Here is a 25,739-nt window from a genome sequence, read left to right on the forward strand (position 1 = left end):
AAGCAGTTGGTATCAACGCAGAGTACTGAAGCGATTCTTCTCAATTTCCTTGATGTTGCACAAGAATTTTAGACAAATCTTACTTACTGACATGTAACTAAGACTTTTCGAACGGACAAAACTTGCGTACATAGCGATCTCAGCTTTGTGCGCAGAAAAACGTATATCCTCAATTTCCTTAATGTCGTGCAAGAATTTTCGACGAATCTCACTTACTGACACGTAACTAAGACGTTCCGAACGAACAAAACTTGCGTACATAGCGATCTCAGCTTTGTGCGCAGAAAAACGTATATCCTCAATTTCCTTAATGTCGTGCAAGAATTTTCGACTAAACTCACTTACTGACACGTAACTAAGACGTTCCGAACGAACAAAACTTGCGTACATAGCGATTTTAACAATGTATGCCGTGAAGCGGTTCTTCTCAATTTCCTTGATGTTGCACAAGAATTTTAGACAAATCTCACTTACTGACACGTAACTAAGACGTTCCGAACGAACAAAACTTGCGTACATAGCGATCTCAGCTTTGTGCGCAGAAAAACGTATTTTCTCAATTTCCTAAATGTCGTGCAAGAATTTTCCACTAAACTCACTTACTGACACGTAACTAAGACGTTCCGAACGAACAAAACTTGCGTGCATAGCGATTTTAACAATGTATGCCGTGAAGCGGTTCTTCTCAATTTCCTTGATGTTGCACAAGAATTTTAGACAAATCTCACTTACTGACACGTAACTAAGACATTCCGAACGACCAAAACTTGCGTACATAGCGATTTTAACAATGTATGCCGTGAAGCGGTTCTTCTCAATTTCCTTGATGTTGCACAAGAATTTTAGACAAATCTCACTTACTGACATGTAACTAAGACGTTTCCATCAAACAAAACTTGCGTACATAGCGAACTCAGCTTTGTGCGCAGAAAAACGTATATCCTCAATTTCCTTAATGTCGTGCAAGAATTTTCGACTAAACTCACTTACTGACACGTAACTAAGACGTTCCGAACGAACAAAACTTGCGTACATAGCGATCTCAGATTTGTGCGCGGAAAAACGTATATCCTCAATTTCCTTAATGTCGTGCAAGAATTTTCGAATAAACTCACTTACTGACACGTAACTAAGACGTTCCGAACGAACAAAACTTGCGTACATAGCGATTTTAACAATGTATGCCGTGAAGCGGTTCTCCTCAATTTCCTTGATGTTGCACAAGAATTTTAGACAAATCTCACTTACTGACACGTAACTAAGACGTTCCGAACGAACAAATCTTGCGTACATAGCGATTTTAACAATGTATGCCGTGAAGCGGTTCTTCTCAATTTCCTTGATGTTGCACAAGAATTTTAGACAAATCTCACTTAGTGACACATAACTAAGACGTTCCGAACGAACAAAACTTGCGTACATAGCGATTTTAACAATGTATGCCGTGAATTGGTTCTTCTCAATTTCCTTGATGTTGCACAAGAATTTTAGACAAATCTCACTTACTGACACGTAACTAAGACATTCCGAACGACCAAAACTTGCGTACATAGCGATCTCATCTTTGTGCGCAGAAAAACGTATATCCTCAATTTCCTTAATGTCATGCAAAAATTTTCGACTAAACTCACTTACTGACACGTAACTAAGACGTTCCGAACGAACAAAACTTGCGTACATAGCGATCTCAGCTTTGTGCGCAGAAAAACGTATTTTCTCAATTTCCTTAATGTCGTGCAAGAATTTTCGACTAAACTCACTTACTGACACGTAACTAAGACGTTCCGAACGAACAAAACTTGCATAGCGATCTTAACAATGTATGCCGTGAAGCGGTTCTCCTCAATTTCCTTGATGTTGCACAAGAATTTTAGACAAATCTCACTTAGTGACACGTAACTAAGACGTTCCGAACGAACAAAACTTGCGTACATAGCTATTTTAACAATGTATGCCATGAATTGGTTCTTCTCAATTTCCTTGATGTTGCACAAGAATTTTAGACAAATCTCACTTACTGACACGTAACTAAGACGTTCCGAACGAACAAAACTTGCGTACATAGCGATCTCAGCTTTGTGCGCAGAAAAACGTATATCCTCAATTTCCTTAATGTCGTGCAAGAATTTTCGACTAAACTCACTTACTGACACGTAACTGTGACGTTCCGAACGAATAAAACTTGCGTACATAGCGAACTCAGCTTTGTGCGCAGAAAAACGTATATCCTCAATTTCCTTAATGTCGTGCAAGAATTTTCGACTAAACTCACTTACTGACACGTAACTGTGACGTTCCGAACGAATAAAACTTGCGTACATAGCGAACTCAGCTTTGTGCGCAGAAAAACGTATATCCTCAATTTCCTTAATGTCGTGCAAGAATTTTCGACTAAACTCACTTACTGACACGTAACTAAGACGTTCCGAACGAACAAAACTTGCGTACATAGCGATCTCAGATTTATGCGCAGAAAAACGTATATCCTCAATTTCCTTAATGTCGTGCAAGAATTTTCGACTAAACTCACTTACTGACACGTAACTAAGACGTTCCGAACGAAAAAAACTTGCGTACATAGCGATTCTAACAATGTATGCCGTGAAGCGATTCTTCTCAATTTCCTTGATGTTGCACAAGAATTTTAGACAAATCTTACTTACTGACATGTAACTAAGACGTTTCGAACGAACAAAACTTGCGTACATAGCGATCTCAGCTTTGTGCGCAGAAAAACGTATATCCTCAATTTCCTTAATGTCGTGCAAGAATTTTCGACTAAACTCACTTACTGACACGTAACTAAGACGTTCCGAACGAACAAAACTTGCGTACATAGCGATTTTAACAATGTATGCCGTGAAGCGGTTCTTCTCAATTTCCTTGATGTTGCACAAGAATTTTAGACAAATCTCACTTACTGACACGTAACTAAGACGTTCCGAACGAACAAAACTTGCGTACATAGCGATCTCAACTTTGTGCGCAGAAAAACGTATACCCTCAATTTCCTTAATGTCGTGCAAGAATTTTCGACTAAACTCACTTACTGACACGTAACTAAGACGTTCCGAACGAACAAAACTTGCGTGCATAGCGATTTTAACAATGTATGCCGTGAAGCGGTTCTTCTCAATTTCCTTGATGTTGCACAAGAATTTTAGACAAATCTCACTTACTGACACGTAACTAAGTCATTCCGAACGACCAAAACTTGCGTACATAGCGATTTTAACAATGTATGCCGTGAAGCGGTTCTTCTCAATTTCCTTGATGTTGCACAAGAATTTTAGACAAATCTCACTTACTGACACGTAACTAAGACGTTTCCATCGAACAAAACTTGCGTACATAGCGAACTCAGCTTTGTGCGCAGAAAACGTATATCCTTAATTTCCTTAATGTCGTGCAAGAATTTTCGACTAAACTCACTTACTGACACGTAACTAAGACGTTCCGAACGAACAAAACTTGCGTACATAGCGATCTCAGATTTGTGCGCGGAAAAACGTATATCCTCAATTTCCTTAATGTCGTGCAAGAATTTTCGACTAAACTCACTTACTGACACGTAACTAAGACGTTCCGAACGAACAAAACTTGCGTACATAGCGATCTCAGCTTTGTGCGCAGAAAAACGTATATCCTCAATTTCCTTAATGTCGTGCAAGAATTTTCGACTAAACTCACTTACTGACACGTAACTAAGACGTTCCGAACGAACAAAACTTGCGTGCACAGCGATTTTAACAATGTATGCCGTGAAGCGGTTCTTCTCAATTTCCTTGATGTTGCACAAGAATTTTAGACAAATCTCACTTACTGACACGTAACTAAGACATTCCGAACGACCAAAACTTGCGTACATAGCGATCTCATCTTTGTGCGCAGAAAAACGTATATCCTCAATTTCCTTAATGTCATGCAAAAATTTTCGACTAAACTCACTTACTGACACGTAACTAAGACGTTCCGAACGAACAAAACTTGCGTACATAGCGATCTCAGCTTTGTGCGCAGAAAAACGTATTTTCTCAATTTCCTAAATGTCGTGCAAGAATTTTCCACTAAACTCACTTACTGACACGTAACTAAGACGTTCCGAACGAACAAAACTTGCATAGCGATCTTAACAATGTATGCCGTGAAGCGGTTCTCCTCAATTTCCTTGATGTTGCACAAGAATTTTAGACAAATCTCACTTAGTGACACGTAACTAAGACGTTCCGAACGAACAAAACTTGCGTACATAGCGATTTTAACAATGTATGCCGGGAATTGGTTCTTCTCAATTTCCTTGATGTTGCACAAGAATTTTAGACAAATCTCACTTACTGACACGTAACTAAGACGTTCCGAACGAACAAAACTTGCGTACATAGCAATCTCAGCTTTGTGCGCAGAAACACGTATATCCTCAATTTCCTTAATGTCGTGCAAGAATTTTCGACTAAACTCACTTACTGACACGTAACTAAGACGTTCCGAACGAACAAAACTTGCGTACATAGCGATTTTAACAATGTATGCCGTGAAGCGGTTCTTCTCAATTTCCTTGATGTTGCACAAGAATTTTAGACAAATCTCACTTACTGACACGTAACTAAGACATTCCGAACGACCAAAACTTGCGTACATAGCGATTTTAACAATGTATGCCGTGAAGCGGTTCTTTTCAATTTCCTTGATGTTGCACAAGAATTTTAGACAAATCTCACTTACTGACACGTAACTAAGACGTTTCCATCAAACAAAACTTGCGTACATAGCGAACTCAGCTTTGTGCGCAGAAAAACGTATATCCTCAATTTCCTTAATGTCGTGCAAGAATTTTCGACTAAACTCACTTACTGACACGTAACTAAGACGTTCCGAACGAACAAAACTTGCATAGCGATCTTAACAATGTATGCCGTGAAGCGGTTCTCCTCAATTTCCTTGATGTTGCACAAGAATTTTAGACAAATCTCACTTACTGACACGTAACTAAGACATTCCGAACGACCAAAACTTGCGTACATAGCGATCTCATCTTTGTGCGCAGAAAAACGTATATCCTCAATTTCCTTAATGTCAGGCAAAAATTTTCGACTAAACTCACTTACTGACACGTAACTAAGACGTTCCGAACGAACAAAACTTGCGTACATAGCGATCTCAGCTTTGTGCGCAGAAAAACGTATTTTCTCAATTTCCTTAATGTCGTGCAAGAATTTTCGACTAAACTCACTTACTGACACGTAACTAAGACGTTCCGAACGAACAAAACTTGCATAGCGATCTTAATAATGTATGCCGTGAAGCGGTTCTCCTCAATTTCCTTGATGTTGCACAAGAATTTTAGACAAATCTCACTTAGTGACACGTAACTAAGACGTTCCGAACGAACAAAACTTGCGTACATAGCGATCTCAGCTTTGTGCGCAGAAAAACGTATTTTCTCAATTTCCTAAATGTCGTGCAAGAATTTTCCACTAAACTCACTTACTGACACGTAACTAAGACGTTCCGAACGAACAAAACTTGCATAGCGATCTTAACAATGTATGCCGTGAAGCGGTTCTCCTCAATTTCCTTGATGTTGCACAAGAATTTTAGACAAATCTCACTTAGTGACACGTAACTAAGACGTTCCGAACGAACAAAACTTGCGTACATAGCGATTTTAACAATGTATGCCGGGAATTGGTTCTTCTCAATTTCCTTGATGTTGCACAAGAATTTTAGACAAATCTCACTTACTGACACGTAACTAAGACGTTCCGAACGAACAAAACTTGCGTACATAGCAATCTCAGCTTTGTGCGCAGAAACACGTATATCCTCAATTTCCTTAATGTCGTGCAAGAATTTTCGACTAAACTCACTTACTGACACGTAACTAAGACGTTCCGAACGAACAAAACTTGCATAGCGATCTTAACAATGTATGCCGTGAAGCGGTTCTCCTCAATTTCCTTGATGTTGCACAAGAATTTTAGACAAATCTCACTTACTGACACGTAACTAAGACATTCCGAACGACCAAAACTTGCGTACATAGCGATCTCATCTTTGTGCGCAGAAAAACGTATATCCTCAATTTCCTTAATGTCAGGCAAAAATTTTCGACTAAACTCACTTACTGACACGTAACTAAGACGTTCCGAACGAACAAAACTTGCGTACATAGCGATCTCAGCTTTGTGCGCAGAAAAACGTATTTTCTCAATTTCCTTAATGTCGTGCAAGAATTTTCGACTAAACTCACTTACTGACACGTAACTAAGACGTTCCGAACGAACAAAACTTGCATAGCGATCTTAACAATGTATGCCGTGAAGCGGTTCTCCTCAATTTCCTTGATGTTGCACAAGAATTTTAGACAAATCTCACTTAGTGACACGTAACTAAGACGTTCCGAACGAACAAAACTTGCGTACATAGCGATTTTAACAATGTATGCCATGAATTGGTTCTTCTCAATTTCCTTGATGTTGCACAAGAATTTTAGACAAATCTAACTTACTGACACGTAACTAAGACGTTCCGAACGAACAAAACTTGCGTACATAGCGATCTCAGCTTTGTGCGCAGAAAAACGTATATCCTCAATTTCCTTAATGTCGTGCAAGAATTTTCGACTAAACTCACTTACTGACACGTAACTAAGACGTTTCGAACGAACAAAACTTGCGTACATAGCGATCTCAGCTTTGTGCGCAGAAAAACGTATATCCTCAATTTCCTTAATGTCGTGCAAGAATTTTCGACTAAACTCACTTACTGACACGTAACTAAGACGTTCCGAACGAACAAAACTTGCGTACATAGCTATTTTAACAATGTATGCCGTGAAGCGGTTCTTCTCAATTTCTTTGATGTTGCACAAGAATTTTAGACAAATCTCACTTACTGACACGTAACTAAGACGTTCCGAACGAACAAAACTTGCGTACATAGCGATCTCAGCTTTGTGCGCAGAAAAACGTATATCCTCAATTTCCTTAATGTCGTGCAAGAATTTTCGACTAAACTCACTTACTGACACGTAACTATGACGTTCCGAACGAACAAAACTTGCGTACATAGCGAACTCAGCTTTGTGCGCAGAAAAACGTATATCCTCAATTTCCTTAATGTCGTGCAAGAATTTTCGACTAAACTCACTTACTGACACGTAACTAAGACGTTCCGAACGAACAAAACTTGCGTACATAGCGATCTCAGATTTGTGCGCAGAAAAACGTATATCCTCAATTTCCTTAATGTCGTGCAAGAATTTTCGACTAAACTCACTTACTGACACGTAACTAAGACGTTCCGAACGAACAAAACTTGCGTACATAGCGATTCTAACAATGTATGCCGTGAAGCGATTCTTCTCAATTTCCTTGATGTTGCACAAGAATTTTAGACAAATCTTACTTACTGACATGTAACTAAGACTTTTCGAACGGACAAAACTTGCGTACATAGCGATCTCAGCTTTGTGAGCAGAAAAACGTATATCATCAATTTCCTTAATGTCGTGCAAGAATTTTCGACTAAACTCACTTACTGACACGTAACTAAGACGTTCCGAACGAACAAAACTTGCGTACATAGCGATCTCAACTTTGTGCGCAGAAAAACGTATATCCTCAATTTCCTTAATGTCGTGCAAGAATTTTCGACTAAACTCACTTACTGACACGTAACTAAGACGTTCCGAACGAACAAAACTTGCGTGCATAGCGATTTTAACAATGTATGCCGTGAAGCGGTTCTTCTCAATTTCCTTGATGTTGCACAAGAATTTTAGACAAATCTCACTTACTGACACGTAACTAAGTCATTCCGAACGACCAAAACTTGCGTACATAGCGATTTTAACAATGTATGCCGTGAAGCGGTTCTTCTCAATTTCCTTGATGTTGCACAAGAATTTTAGACAAATCTCACTTACTGACACGTAACTAAGACGTTTCCATCGAACAAAACTTGCGTACATAGCGAACTCAGCTTTGTGCGCAGAAAACGTATATCCTCAATTTCCTTAATGTCGTGCAAGAATTTTCGACTAAACTCACTTACTGACACGTAACTAAGACGTTCCGAACGAACATAACTTGCGTACATAGCGATCTCAGATTTGTGCGCGGAAAAACGTATATCCTCAATTTCCTTAATGTCGTGCAAGAATTTTCGACTAAACTCACTTACTGACACGTAACTAAGACGTTCCGAACGAACAAAACTTGCGTACATAGCGATATCAGCTTTGTGCGCAGAAAAACGTATATCCTCAATTTCCTTAATGTCGTGCAAGAATTTTCGACTAAACTCACTTACTGACACGTAAATAAGACGTTTCGAACGAACAAAACTTGCGTACATAGCGATTTTAACAATGTATGCCGTGATGCGCTTCTTCCCAATTTCCTTGATGTTGCACAAGAATTTTAGACAAATCTCACTTACTGACACGTAACTAAGACATTCCGAACGACCAAAACTTGCGTACATAGCGATCTCTTCTTTGTGCGCAGAAAAACGTATATCCTCAATTTCCTTAATGTCGTGCAAGAATTTTCGACTAAACTCACTTACTGACACGTAACTAAGACGTTCCGAACGAACAAAACTTGCGTACATAGCGATCTCAGCTTTGTGCGCAGAAAAACGTATATCCTCAATTTCCTTAATGTCGTGCAAGAATTTTCGACTAAACTCACTTACTGACACGTAACTAAGACGTTCCGAACGAACAAAACTTGCGTACATAGCGATTTTAACAATGTATGCCGTGAAGCGGTTCTCCTCAATTTCCTTGATGTTGCACAAGAATTTTAGACAAATCTCACTTACTGACACGTAACTAAGACGTTCCGAACGAACAAAACTTGTACATACCGATTTTAACAATGGATGCCGTGAAGCGGTTCTTCTCAATTTCCTTGATGTTGCACAAGAATTTTAGACAAATCTCACTTACTGACACGTAACTAAGACGTTCCGAACGAACAAAACTTGCGTACATAGCGATCTCAGCTTTGTGCGCAGAAAAACGTTTATCCTCAAATTCCTTAATGTCGTGCAAGAATTTTCGACTAAACTCACTTACTGACACGTAACTAAGAAGTTCCGAACGAACAAAACTTGCGTACATAGCGATTTTAACAATGTATGCCGTGATGCGCTTCTTCTCAATTTCCTTGATGTTGCACAAGAATTTTAGACAAATCTCACTTACTGACACGTAACTAAGACGTTTCGAACGAACAAAACTTGCGTACATAGCGATCTCAGCTTTGTGCGCAGAAAAACGTATATCCTCAATTTCCTTAATGTCGTGCAAGAATTTTCGACTAAACTCACTTACTGACACGTAACTAAGACGTTCCGAACGAAGAAAACTTGCGTACATAGCGATCTCAGCTTTGTGCGCAGAAAAACGTATATCCTCAATTTCCTTAATGTCGTGCAAGAATTTTCGACTAAACTCACTTACTGACACGTAACTAAGACGTTCCGAACGAACAAAACTTGCGTACATAGCTATTTTAACAATGTATGCCGCGAAGCGGTTCTTCTCAATTTCCTTGATGTTGCACAAGAATTTTAGACAAATCTCACTTACTGACACGTAACTAAGACGTTTCCATCGAACAAAACTTGCGTACATAGCGAACTCAGCTTTGTGCGCAGAAAACGTAAATCCTCAATTTCCTTAATGTCGTGCAAGAATTTTCGACTAAACTCACTTACTGACACGTAACTAAGACGTTCCGAACGAACAAAACTTGCGTACATAGCGATCTCAGATTTGTGCGCGGAAAAACGTATATCCTAAATTTCCTTAATGTCGTGCAAGAGTTTTCGAATAAACTCACTTACTGACACGTAACTAAGACGTTCCGAACGAACAAAACTTGCGTACATAGCGATCTCAGCTTTGTGCGCAGAAAAACGTATATCCTCAATTTCCTTAATGTCGTGCAAGAATTTTCGACTAAACTCACTTACTGACACGTAACTAAGACATTCCGAACGACCAAAACTTGCGTACATAGCGATCTCATCTTTGTGCGCAGAAAAACGTATATCCTCGATTTCCTTAATGTCGTGCAAGAATTTTCGACTAAACTCACTTACTGACACGTAACTAAGACGTTCCGAACGAACAAAACTTGCGTACATAGCGATCTCAGCTTTGTGCGCAGAAAAACGTATATCCTCAATTTCCTTAATGTCGTGCAAGAATTTTCGACTAAACTCACTTATTGACACGTAACTAAGACGTTCCGAACGAACAAAACTTGCGTACATAGCGATTTTAACAATGTATGCCGTGAAGCTGTTCTCCTCAATTTCCTTGATGTTGCACAAGAATTTTAGACAAATCTCACTTACTGACACGTAACTAAGACGTTCCGAACGAACAAAACTTGTACATAGCGATCTCAGCTTTGTGCGCAAAAAAACGTATATCCTCAATTTCCTTAATGTCGTGCAAGAATTTTCGACGAATCTCACTTACTGACACGTAACTAAGACGTTCCGAACGAACAAAACTTGCGTACATAGCGATCTCAGCTTTGTGAGCAGAAAAACGTATATCCTCAATTTCCTTAATGTCGTGCAAGAATTTTCGACTAAACTCACTTACTGACACGTAACTAAGACGTTCCGAACAAACAAAACTTGCGTACATAGCGATTTTAACAATGTATGCCGTGAAGCGGTTCTCCTCAATTTCCTTGATGTTGCACAAGAATTTTAGACAAATCTCACTTACTGACACGTAACTAAGACGTTCCGAACGAACAAAACTTGTACATACCGATTTTAACAATGGATGCCGTGAAGCGGTTCTTCTCAATTTCCTTGATGTTGCACAAGAATTTTAGACAAATCTCACTTACTGACACGTAACTAAGACGTTCCGAACGAACAAAACTTGCGTACATAGCGATCTCAGCTTTGTGCGCAGAAAAACGTTTATCCTCAATTTCCTTAATGTCGTGCAAGAATTTTCGACTAAACTCACTTACTGACACGTAACTAAGAAGTTCCGAACGAACAAAACTTGCGTACATAGCGATTTTAACAATGTATGCCGTGATGCGCTTCTTCTCAATTTCCTTGATGTTGCACAAGAATTTTAGACAAATATCACTTACTGACACGTAACTAAGACGTTTCGAACGAACAAAACTTGCGTACATAGCGATCTCAGCTTTGTGCGCAGAAAAACGTATATCCTCAATTTCCTTAATGTCGTGCAAGAATTTTCGACTAAACTCACTTACTGACACGTAACTAAGACGTTCCGAACGAACAAAACTTGCGTACATAGCGATCTCAGCTTTGTGCGCAGAAAAACGTATATCCTCAATTTCCTTAATGTCGTGCAAGAATTTTCGACTAAACTCACTTACTGACACGTAACTAAGACATTCCGAACGACCAAAACTTGCGTACATAGCGATCTCATCTTTGTGCGCAGAAAAACGTATATCCTCGATTTCCTTAATGTCGTGCAAGAATTTTCGACTAAACTCACTTACTGACACGTAACTAAGACGTTCCGAACGAACAAAACTTGCGTACATAGCGATCTCAGCTTTGTGCGCAGAAAAACGTATATCCTCAATTTCCTTAATGTCGTGCAAGAATTTTCGACTAAACTCACTTATTGACACGTAACTAAGACGTTCCGAACGAACAAAACTTGCGTACATAGCGATTTTAACAATGTATGCCGTGAAGCTGTTCTCCTCAATTTCCTTGATGTTGCACAAGAATTTTAGACAAATCTCACTTACTGACACGTAACTAAGACGTTCCGAACGAACAAAACTTGTACATAGCGATCTCAGCTTTGTGCGCAAAAAAACGTATATCCTCAATTTCCTTAATGTCGTGCAAGAATTTTCGACGAATCTCACTTACTGACACGTAACTAAGACGTTCCGAACGAACAAAACTTGCGTACATAGCGATCTCAGCTTTGTGAGCAGAAAAACGTATATCCTCAATTTCCTTAATGTCGTGCAAGAATTTTCGACTAAACTCACTTACTGACACGTAACTAAGACGTTCCGAACAAACAAAACTTGCGTACATAGCGATTTTAACAATGTATGCCGTGAAGCGGTTCTCCTCAATTTCCTTGATGTTGCACAAGAATTTTAGACAAATCTCACTTACTGACACGTAACTAAGACGTTCCGAACGAACAAAACTTGTACATACCGATTTTAACAATGGATGCCGTGATGCGCTTCTTCTCAATTTCCTTGATGTTGCACAAGAATTTTAGACAAATATCACTTACTGACACGTAACTAAGACGTTTCGAACGAACAAAACTTGCGTACATAGCGATCTCAGCTTTGTGCGCAGAAAAACGTATATCCTCAATTTCCTTAATGTCGTGCAAGAATTTTCGACTAAACTCACTTACTGACACGTAACTAAGACGTTCCGAACGAACAAAACTTGCGTACATAGCGATCTCAGCTTTGTGCGCAGAAAAACGTATATCCTCAATTTCCTTAATGTCGTGCAAGAATTTTCGACTAAACTCACTTACTGACACGTAACTAAAACGTTCCGAACGAACAAAACTTGCGTACATAGCAATCTCAGCTTTGTGCGCAGAAACACGTATATCCTCAATTTCCTTAATGTCGTGCAAGAATTTTCGACTAAACTCACTTACTGACACGTAACTAAGACGTTCCGAACGAACAAAACTTGCGTACATAGCGATTTTAACAATGTATGCCGTGAAGCGGTTCTTCTCAATTTCCTTGATGTTGCACAAGAATTTTAGACAAATCTCACTTACTGACACGTAACTAAGACGTTCCGAACGAACAAAACTTGCGTACATAGCGATCTCAACTTTGTGCGCAGAAAAACGTATATCCTCAATTTCCTTAATGTCGTGCAAGAATTTTCGACTAAACTCACTTACTGACACGTAACTAAGAAGTTCCGAACGAACAAAACTTGCGTACATAGCGATTTTAACAATGTATGCCGTGATGCGCTTCTTCTCAATTTCCTTGATGTTGCACAAGAATTTTAGACAAATATCACTTACTGACACGTAACTAAGACGTTTCGAACGAACAAAACTTGCGTACATAGCGATCTCAGCTTTGTGCGCAGAAAAACGTATATCCTCAATTTCCTTAATGTCGTGCAAGAATTTTCGACTAAACTCACTTACTGACACGTAACTAAGACGTTCCGAACGAACAAAACTTGCGTACATAGCGATCTCAGCTTTGTGCGCAGAAAAACGTATATCCTCAATTTCCTTAATGTCGTGCAAGAATTTTCGACTAAACTCACTTACTGACACGTAACTAAGACGTTCCGAACGAACAAAACTTGCGTACATAGCAATCTCAGCTTTGTGCGCAGAAACACGTATATCCTCAATTTCCTTAATGTCGTGCAAGAATTTTCGACTAAACTCACTTACTGACACGTAACTAAGACGTTCCGAACGAACAAAACTTGCGTACATAGCGATTTTAACAATGTATGCCGTGAAGCGGTTCTTCTCAATTTCCTTGATGTTGCACAAGAATTTTAGACAAATCTCACTTACTGACACGTAACTAAGACGTTCCGAACGAACAAAACTTGCGTACATAGCGATCTCAACTTTGTGCGCAGAAAAACGTATATCCTCAATTTCCTTAATGTCGTGCAAGAATTTTCGACTAAACTCACTTACTGACACGTAACTAAGACGTTCCGAACAAACAAAACTTGCGTACATAGCGATTTTAACAATGTATGCCGTGAAGCGGTTCTCCTCAATTTCCTTGATGTTGCACAAGAATTTTAGACAAATCTCACTTACTGACACGTAACTAAGACGTTCCGAACGAACAAAACTTGTACATACCGATTTTAACAATGGATGCCGTGAAGCGGTTCTTCTCAATTTCCTTGATGTTGCACAAGAATTTTAGACAAATCTCACTTACTGACACGTAACTAAGACGTTCCGAACGAACAAAACTTGCGTACATAGCGATCTCAGCTTTGTGCGCAGAAAAACGTTTATCCTCAAATTCGTTAATGTCGTGCAAGAATTTTCGACTAAACTCACTTACTGACACGTAACTAAGAAGTTCCGAACGAACAAAACTTGCGTACATAGCGATTTTAACAATGTATGCCGTGATGCGCTTCTTCTCAATTTCCTTGATGTTGCACAAGAATTTTAGACAAATATCACTTACTGACACGTAACTAAGACGTTTCGAACGAACAAAACTTGCGTACATAGCGATCTCAGCTTTGTGCGCAGAAAAACGTATATCCTCAATTTCCTTAATGTCGTGCAAGAATTTTCGACTAAACTCACTTACTGACACGTAACTAAGACGTTCCGAACGAACAAAACTTGCGTACATAGCGATCTCAGCTTTGTGCGCAGAAAAACGTATATCCTCAATTTCCTTAATGTCGTGCAAGAATTTTCGACTAAACCCACTTACTGACACGTAACTAAGACGTTCCGAACGAACAAAACTTGCGTACATAGCAATCTCAGCTTTGTGCGCAGAAACACGTATATCCTCAGTTTCCTTAATGTCGTGCAAGAATTTTCGACTAAACTCACTTACTGACACGTAACTAAGACGTTCCGAACGAACAAAACTTGCGTACATAGCGATTTTAACAATGTATGCCGTGAAGCGGTTCTTCTCAATTTCCTTGATGTTGCACAAGAATTTTAGACAAATCTCACTTACTGACACGTAACTAAGACGTTCCGAACGAACAAAACTTGCGTACATAGCGATCTCAACTTTGTGCGCAGAAAAACGTATATCCTCAATTTCCTTAATGTCGTGCAAGAATTTTCGACTAAACTCACTTACTGACACGTAACTAAGACGTTCCGAACGAACAAAACTTGCGTGCATAGCGATTTTAACAATGTATGCCGTGAAGCGGTTCTTCTCAATTTCCTTGATGTTGCACAAGAATTTTAGACAAATCTCACTTACTGACACGTAACTAAGTCATTCCGAACGACCAAAACTTGCGTACATAGCGATTTTAACAATGTATGCCGTGAAGCGGTTCTTCTCAATTTCCTTGATGTTGCACAAGAATTTTAGACAAATCTCACTTACTGACACGTAACTAAGACGTTTCCATCGAACAAAACTTGCGTACATAGCGAACTCAGCTTTGTGCGCAGAAAACGTATATCCTCAATTTCCTTAATGTCGTGCAAGAATTTTCGACTAAACTCACTTACTGACACGTAACTAAGACGTTCCGAACGAACAAAACTTGCGTACATAGCGATCTCAGATTTGTGCGCGGAAAAACGTATATCCTCAATTTCCTTAATGTCGTGCAAGAATTTTCGACTAAACTCACTTACTGACACGTAACTAAGACGTTCCGAACGAACAAAACTTGCGTACATAGCGATATCAGCTTTGTGCGCAGAAAAACGTATATCCTCAATTTCCTTAATGTCGTGCAAGAATTTTCGACTAAACTCACTTACTGACACGTAACTAAGACGTTTCGAACGAACAAAACTTGCGTACATAGCGATTTTAACAATGTATGCCGTGATGCGCTTCTTCCCAATTTCCTTGATGTTGCACAAGAATTTTAGACAAATCTCACTTACTGACACGTAACTAAGACATTCCGAACGACCAAAACTTACGTACATAGCGATCTCATCTTTGTGCGCAGAAAAACGTATATCCTCAATTTCCTTAATGTCGTGCAAGAATTTTCGACTAAACTCACTTACTGACACGTAACTAAGACGTTCCGAACGAACAAAACTTGCGTACATAGCGATCTCAGCTTTGTGCGCAGAAAAACGTATATCCTCAATTTCCTTAATGTCGTGCAAGAATTTTCGACTAAACTCACTTACTGACACGTAACTAAGACGTTCCGAACGAACAAAACTTGCGTACATAGCGATTTTAACAATGTATGCCGTGAAGCGGTTCTCCTCAATTTCCTTGATGTTGCACAAGAATTTTAGACAAATCTCACTTACTGACACGTAACTAAGACGTTCCGAACGAACAAAACTTGTACATACCGATTTTAACAATGGATGCCGTGAAGCGGTTCTTCTCAATTTCCTTGATGTTGCACAAGAATTTTAGACAAATCTCACTTACTGACACGTAACTAAGACGTTCCGAACGAACAAAACTTGCGTACATAGCGATCTCAGCTTTGTGCGCAGAAAAACGTTTATCCTCAAATTCCTTAATGTCGTGCAAGAATTTTCGACTAAACTCACTTACTGACACGTAACTAAGAAGTTCCGAACGAACAAAACTTGCGTACATAGCGATTTTAACAATGTATGCCGTGATGCGCTTCTTCTCAATTTCCTTGATGTTGCACAAGAATTTTAGACAAATCTCACTTACTGACACGTAACTAAGACGTTTCGAACGAACAAAACTTGCGTACATAGCGATCTCAGCTTTGTGCGCAGAAAAACGTATATCCTCAATTTCCTTAATGTCGTGCAAGAATTTTCGACTAAACTCACTTACTGACACGTAACTAAGACATTCCGAACGAAGAAAACTTGCGTACATAGCGATCTCAGCTTTGTGCGCAGAAAAACGTATATCCTCAATTTCCTTAATGTCGTGCAAGAATTTTCGACTAAACTCACTTACTGACACGTAACTAAGACGTTCCGAACGAACAAAACTTGCGTACATAGCTATTTTAACAATGTATGCCGTGAAGCGGTTCTTCTCAATTTCTTTGATGTTGCACAAGAATTTTAGACAAATCTCACTTACTGACACGTAACTAAGACGTTCCGAACGAACAAAACTTGCGTACATAGCGATCTCAGCTTTGTGCGCAGAAAAACGTATATCCTCAATTTCCTTAATGTCGTGCAAGAATTTTCGACTAAACTCACTTACTGACACGTAACTATGACGTTCCGAACGAACAAAACTTGCGTACATAGCGAACTCAGCTTTGTGCGCAGAAAAACGTATATCCTCAATTTCCTTAATGTCGTGCAAGAATTTTCGACTAAACTCACTTACTGACACGTAACTAAGACGTTCCGAACGAACAAAACTTGCGTACATAGCGATCTCAGATTTGTGCGCAGAAAAACGTATATCCTCAATTTCCTTAATGTCGTGCAAGAATTTTCTACTAAATTCACTTACTGACACGTAACTAAGACGTTCCGAACGAACAAAACTTGCGTACATAGCGATTTTAACAATGTATGCCGTGAAGCGGTTCTTCTCAATTTCCTTGATGTTGCACAAGAATTTTAGACAAATCTCACTTACTGACACGTAACTAAGACGTTCCGAACGAACAAAACTTGAGTACATAGCGATCTCAACTTTGTGCGCAGAAAAACGTATATCCTCAATTTCCTTAATGTCGTGCAAGAATTTTCGACTAAACTCACTTACTGACACGTAACTAAGACGTTCCGAACGAACAAAACTTGCGTGCATAGCGATTTTAACAATGTATGCCGTGAAGCGGTTCTTCTCAATTTCCTTGATGTTGCACAAGAATTTTAGACAAATCTCACTTACTGACACGTAACTAAGTCATTCCGAACGACCAAAACTTGCGTACATAGCGATTTTAACAATGTATGCCGCGAAGCGGTTCTTCTCAATTTCCTTGATGTTGCACAAGAATTTTAGACAAATCTCACTTACTGACACGTAACTAAGACGTTTCCATCGAACAAAACTTGCGTACATAGCGAACTCAGCTTTGTGCGCAGAAAACGTATATCCTCAATTTCCTTAATGTCGTGCAAGAGTTTTCGAATAAACTCACTTACTGACACGTAACTAAGACGTTCAGAACGAACAAAACTTGCGTACATAGCGATCTCAGCTTTGTGCGCAGAAAAACGTATATCCTCAATTTCCTTAATGTCGTGCAAGAATTTTCGACTAAACTCACTTACTGACACGTAACTAAGACGTTTCGAACGAACAAAACTTGCGTACATAGCGATTTTAACAATGTATGCCGTGATGCGCTTCTTCCCAATTTCCTTGATGTTGCACAAGAATTTTAGACAAATCTCACTTACTGACACGTAACTAAGACATTCCGAACGACCAAAACTTGCGTACATAGCGATCTCATCTTTGTGCGCAGAAAAACGTATATCCTCAATTTCCTTAATGTCGTGCAAGAATTTTCGACTAAACTCAATTACTGACACGTAACTAAGACGTTCCGAACGAACAAAACTTGCGTACATAGCGATCTCAGCTTTGTGCGCAGAAAAACGTATATCCTCAATTTCCTTAATGTCGTGCAAGAATTTTCGACTAAACTCACTTATTGACACGTAACTAAGACGTTCCGAACGAACAAAACTTGCGTACATAGCGATTTTAACAATGTATGCCGTGAAGCTGTTCTCCTCAATTTCCTTGATGTTGCACAAGAATTTTAGACAAATCTCACTTACTGACACGTAACTAAGACGTTCCGAACGAACAAAACTTGTACATAGCGATCTCAGCTTTGTGCGCAGAAAAACGTATATCCTCAATTTCCTTAATGTCGTGCAAGAATTTTCGACGAATCTCACTTACTGACACGTAACTAAGACGTTCCGAACGAACAAAACTTGCGTACATAGCGATCTCAGCTTTGTGCGCAGAAAAACGTATATCCTCAATTTCCTTAATGTCGTGCAAGAATTTTCGACTAAACTCACTTACTGACACGTAACTAAGACGTTCCGAACGAACAAAACTTGCGAACATAGCGATTTTAACAATGTATGCCGTGAAGCGGTTCTGCTCAATTTCCTTGATGTTGCACAAGAATTTTAGACAAATCTCACTTACTGACACGTAACTAAGACGTTCCGAACGAACAAAACTTGTACATACCGATTTTAACAATGGATGCCGTGAAGCGGTTCTTCTCAATTTCCTTGATGTTGCACAAGAATTTTAGACAAATCTCACTTACTGACACGTAACTAAGACGTTCCGAACGAACAAAACTTGCGTACATAGCGATCTCAGCTTTGTGCGCAGAAAAACGTTTATCCTCAAATTCCTTAATGTCGTGCAAGAATTTTCGACTAAACTCACTTACTGACACGTAACTAAGAAGTTCCGAACGAACAAAACTTGCGTACATAGCGATTTTAACAATGTATGCCGTGATGCGCTTCTTCTCAATTTCCTTGATGTTGCACAAGAATTTTAGACAAATCTCACTTACTGACACGTAACTAAGACGTTTCGAACGAACAAAACTTGCGTACATAGCGATCTCAGCTTTGTGCGCAGAAAAACGTATATCCTCAATTTCCTTAATGTCGTGCAAGAATTTTCGACTAAACTCACTTACTGACACGTAACTAAGACGTTCCGAACGAACAAAACTTGCGTACATAGCGATCTCAGCTTTGTGCGCAGAAAAACGTATATCCTCAATTTCCTTAATGTCGTGCAAGAATTTTCGACTAAACTCACTTACTGACACGTAACTAAGACGTTCCGAACGAACAAAACTTGCGTACATAGCTATTTTAACAATGTATGCCGTGAAGCGGTTCTTCTCAATTTCTTTGATTATGCACAAGAATTTTAGACAAATCTCACTTATTGACACGTAACTAAGACGTTCCGAACGAACAAAACTTGCGTACATAGCGATCTCAGCTTTGTGCGCAGAAAAACGTATATCCTCAATTTCCTTAATGTCGTGCAAGAATTTTCGACTAAACTCACTTACTGACACGTAACTATGACGTTCCGAACGAACAAAACTTGCGTACATAGCGAACTCAGCTTTGTGCGCAGAAAAACGTATATCCTCAATTTCCTTAATGTCGTGCAAGAATTTTCGACTAAACTCACTTACTGACAAGTAACTAAGACGTTCCGAACGAACAAAACTTGCGTGCATAGCGATTTTAACAATGTATGCCGTGAAGCGGTTCTTCTCAATTTCCTTGATGTTGCACAAGAATTTTAGACAAATCTCACTTACTGACACGTAACTAAGACATTCCGAACGACCAAAACTTGCGTACATAGCGATTTTAACAATGTATGCCGTGAAGCGGTTCTTCTCAATTTCCTTGATGTTGCACAAGAATTTTAGACAAATCTCACTTACTGACACGTAACTAAGACGTTTCCATCAAACAAAACTTGCATACATAGCGAACTCAGCTTTGTGCGCAGAAAAACGTATATCCTCAATTTTCTTAATGTCGTGCAAGAATTTTCGACTAAACTCACTTACTGACACGTAACTAAGACGTTCCGAACGAACAAAACTTGCGTGCATAGCGATTTTAACAATGTATGCCGTGAAGCGGTTCTTCTCAATTTCCTTGATGTTGCACAAGAATTTTAGACAAATCTCACTTACTGACACGTAACTAAGACATTCCGAACGACCAAAACTTGCGTACATAGCGATTTTAACAATGTATGCCGTGAAGCGGTTCTTCTCAATTTCCTTGATGTTGCACAAGAATTTTAGACAAATCTCACTTACTGACACGTAACTAAGACGTTTCCATCAAACAAAACTTGCGTACATAGCGAACTCAGCTTTGTGCGCAGAAAAACGTATATCCTCAATTTCCTTAATGTCGTGCAAGAATTTTCGACTAAACTCACTTACTGACACGTAACTAAGACGTTCCGAACGAACAAAACTTGCGTACATAGCGATCTCAGATTTGTGCGCGGAAAAACGTATATCCTCAATTTCCTTAATGTCGTGCAAGAATTTTCGAATAAACTCACTTACTGACACGTAACTAAGACGTTCCGAACGAACAAAACTTGCGTACATAGCGATCTCAGCTTTGTGCGCAGAAAAACGTATATCCTCAATTTCCTTAATGTCGTGCAAGAATTTTCGACTAAACTCACTTACTGACACGTAACTAAGACGTTTCGAACGAACAAAACTTGCGTACATAGCGATTTTAACAATGTATGCCGTGAAGCGGTTCTCCTCAATTTCCTTGATGTTGCACAAGAATTTTAGACAAATCTCACTTACTGACACGTAACTAAGACGTTCCGAACGAACAAATCTTGCGTACATAGCGATTTTAACAATGTATGCCGTGAAGCGGTTCTTCTCAATTTCCTTGATGTTGCACAAGAATTTTAGACAAATCTCACTTAGTGACACGTAACTAAGACGTTCCGAACGAACAAAACTTGCGTACATAGCGATTTTAACAATGTATGCCGTGAATTGGTTCTTCTCAATTTCCTTGATGTTGCACAAGAATTTTAGACAAATCTCACTTACTGACACGTAACTAAGACATTCCGAACGACCAAAACTTGCGTACATAGCGATCTCATCTTTGTGCGCAGAAAAACGTATATCCTCAATTTCCTTAATGTCATGCAAAAACTTTCGACTAAACTCACTTACTGACACGTAACTAAGACGTTCCGAACGAACAAAACTTGCGTACATAGCGATCTCAGCTTTGTGCGCAGAAAAACGTATTTTCTCAATTTCCTTAATGTCGTGCAAGAATTTTCGACTAAACTCACTTACTGACACGTAACTAAGACGTTCCGAACGAACAAAACTTGCATAGCGATCTTAACAATGTATGGCGTGAAGCGGTTCTCCTCAATTTCCTTGATGTTGCACAAGAATTTTAGACAAATCTCACTTAGTGACACGTAACTAAGACGTTCCGAACGAACAAAACTTGCGTACATAGCGATTTTAACAATGTATGCCGTGAATTGGTTCTTCTCAATTTCCTTGATGTTGCACAAGAATTTTAGACAAATCTCACTTACTGACACGTAACTAAGACGTTCCGAACGAACAAAACTTGCGTACATAGCGATCTCAGCTTTGTGCGCAGAAAAACGTATAGCCTCAATTTCCTTAATGTCGTGCAAGAATTTTCGACTAAACTCACTTACTGACACGTAACTATGACGTTCCGAACGAATAAAACTTGCGTACATAGCGAACTCAGCTTTGTGCGCAGAAAAACGTATATCCTCAATTTCCTTAATGTCGTGCAAGAATTTTCGACTAAACTCACTTACTGACACGTAACTAAGACGTTCCGAACGAACAAAACTTGCGTACATAGCGATCTCAGATTTATGCGCAGAAAAACGTATATCCTCAATTTCCTTAATGTCGTGCAAGAATTTTCGACTAAACTCACTTACTGACACGTAACTAAGACGTTCCGAACGAACAAAACTTGCGTACATAGCGATTCTAACAATGTATGCCGTGAAGCGATTCTTCTCAATTTCCTTGATGTTGCACAAGAATTTTAGACAAATCTTACTTACTGACATGTAACTAAGACGTTTCGAACGAACAAAACTTGCGTACATAGCGATCTCAGCTTTGTGCGCAGAAAAACGTATATCCTCAATTTCCTTAATGTCGTGCAAGAATTTTCGACTAAACTCACTTACTGACACGTAACTAAGACGTTCCGAACGAACAAAACTTGCGTACATAGCAATCTCAGCTTTGTGCGCAGAAACACGTATATCCTCAATTTCCTTAATGTCGTGCAAGAATTTTCGACTAAACTCATTTACTGACACGTAACTAAGACGTTCCGAACGAACAAAACTTGCGTACATAGCGATTTTAACAATGTATGCCGTGAAGCGGTTCTTCTCAATTTCCTTGATGTTGCACAAGAATTTTAGACAAATCTCACTTACTGACACGTAACTAAGACGTTCCGAACGAACAAAACTTGCGTACATAGCGATCTCAACTTTGTGCGCAGAAAAACGTATATCCTCAATTTCCTTAATGTCGTGCAAGAATTTTCGACTAAACTCACTTACTGACACGTAACTAAGACGTTCCGAACGAACAAAACTTGCGTGCATAGCGATTTTAACAATGTATGCCGTGAAGCGGTTCTTCTCAATTTCCTTGATGTTGCACAAGAATTTTAGACAAATCTCACTTACTGACACGTAACTAAGTCATTCCGAACGACCAAAACTTGCGTACATAGCGATTTTAACAATGCATGCCGTGAAGCGGTTCTTCTCAATTTCCTTGATGTTGCACAAGAATTTTAGACAAATCTCACTTACTGACACGTAACTAAGACGTTTCCATCGAACAAAACTTGCGTACATAGCGAACTCAGCTTTGTGCGCAGAAAACGTATATCCTCAATTTCCTTAATGTCGTGCAAGAATTTTCGACTAATCTCACTTACTGACACGTAACTAAGACGTTCCGAACGAACAAAACTTGCGTACATAGCGATCTCAGCTTTGTGCGCAGAAAAACGTATATCCTCAATTTCCTTAATGTCGTGCAAGAATTTTCGACTAAACTCACTTACTGACACGTAACTATGACGTTCCGAACGAATAAAACTTGCGTACATAGCGAACTCAGCTTTGTGCGCAGAAACACGTATATCCTCAATTTCCTTAATATCGTGCAAGAATTTTCGACTAAACTCACTTACTGACACGTAACTAAGACGTTCCGAACGAACAAAACTTGCGTACATAGCGATTTTAACAATGTATGCCGTGAAGCGGTTCTTCTCAATTTCCTTGATGTTGCACAAGAATTTTAGACAAATCTCACTTACTGACACGTAACTAAGACGTTCCGAACGACCAAAACTTGCGTACATAGCGATTTTAACAATGTATGCCGTGAAGCGGTTCTTCTCAATTTCCTTGATGTTGCACAAGAATTTTAGACAAATCTCACTTACTGACACGTAACTAAGACGTTTCCATCGAACAAAACTTGCGTACTTAGCGAACTCAGCTTTGTGCGCAGAAAACGTATATCCTCAATTTCCTTAATGTCGTGCAAGAATTTTCGACTAAACTCACTTACTGACACGTAACTAAGACGTTCCGAACGAACAAAACTTGCGTACATAGCGATCTCAGATTTGTGCGCGGAAAAACGTATATCCTCAATTTCCTTAATGTCGTGCAAGAATTTTCGACTAAACTCACTTACTGACACGTAACTAAGACGTTCCGAACGAACAAATTTTGCGTACATAGCGATTTTAACAATGTATGCCGTGAAGCGGTTCTTCTCAATTTCCTTGATGTTGCACAAGAATTTTAGACAAATCTCACTTAGTGACACGTAAATAAGACGTTCCGAACGAACAAAACTTGCGTACATAGCGATTTTAACAATGTATGCCGTGAATTGGTTCTTCTCAATTTCCTTGATGTTGCACAAGAATTTTAGACAAATCTCACTTACTGACACGTAACTAAGACATTCCGAACGACCAAAACTTGCGTACATAGCGATCTCATCTTTGTGCGCAGAAAAACGTATATCCTCAATTTCCTTAATGTCGTGCAAGAATTTTCGACTAAACTCACTTACTGACACGTAACTAAGACGTTCCGAACGAACAAAACTTGCGTACATAGCGATTTTAACAATGTATGCCGTGAAGCGGTTCTTCTCAATTTCCTTTATGTTGCACAAGAATTTTAGACAAATCTCACTTACTGACACGTAACTAAGACGTTCCGAACGAACAAAACTTGCGTACATAGCGATTTTAACAATGTATGCCGTGAAGCGGTTCTTCTCGATTTCCTTGATGTTGCACAAGAATTTTAGACAAATCTCACTTAGTGACACGTAACTAAGACGTACCGAACGAACAAAACTTGCGTACAAAGCGATCTCAGCTTTGTGCGCAGAAAAACGTATATCCTCAATTTCCTTAATGTGGTGCAAGAATTTTCGACTAAACTCACTTACTGACACGTAACTAAGACGTTCCGAACGAACAAAACTTGCGTACATAGCGATCTCAGCTTTGTGCGCAGAAAAACGTATATCCTCAATTTCCTTAATGTCGTGCAAGTATTTTCGACTAAACTCACTTACTGACACGTAACTAAGACGTTCCGAACGAACAAAACTTGCGTACATAGCGATTTTAACAATGTATGCCGTGAAGCGGTTCTTCTCAATTTCCTTGATGTTGCACAAGAATTTTAGACAAATCTCACTTAGTGACACGTAACTAAGACGTTCCGAACGAACAAAACTTGCGTACATAGCGATCTCAGCTTTGTGCGCAGAAAAACGTATATCCTCAATTTCCTTAATGTCGTGCAAGAATTTTCGACTAAAATCACTTACTGACACGTAACTAAGACGTTCCGAACGAACAAAACTTGTGTACATAGCGATCTCAGCTTTGTGCGCAGAAAAACGTATATCCTCAATTTCCTTAATGTCGTGCAAGAATTTTCGTCTAAACTCACTTACTGACACGTAACTAAGACGTACCGAACGAACAAAACTTGCGTACATAGCGATCTCAGCTTTGTGCGCAGAAAAACGTACATCCTCAATTTCCTTAATGTCGTGCAAGAATTTTCCACTAAACTCACTTACTGACACGTAACTAAGACGATCCGAACTAACAAAACTTGCGTACATAGCGATTTTAACAATGTATGCCGTGAAGCGGTTCTTCTCAATTTCCTTGATGTTGCACAAGGATTTTAGACAAATCTCACTTACTGACACGTAACAAAGACATTCCGAACGACCAAAACTTGCGTACATAGCGATTTTAACAACGTATGCCGTGAAGCGGTTCTTCACAATATCCTTGATGTTGCCCAAGAATTTTAGACAAATCTCACTTAGTGGCACGTAACTAAGACGTTGCGAACGAACAAAACTTG

This window comes from Polyergus mexicanus, unplaced genomic scaffold (genome assembly GCF_030449975.1).
Source record: "Polyergus mexicanus isolate NDT 795.1 unplaced genomic scaffold, iyPolMexi1.0 SCAF_26, whole genome shotgun sequence".
NCBI classification, from domain to species: Eukaryota; Metazoa; Arthropoda; class Insecta; order Hymenoptera; family Formicidae; genus Polyergus; species Polyergus mexicanus.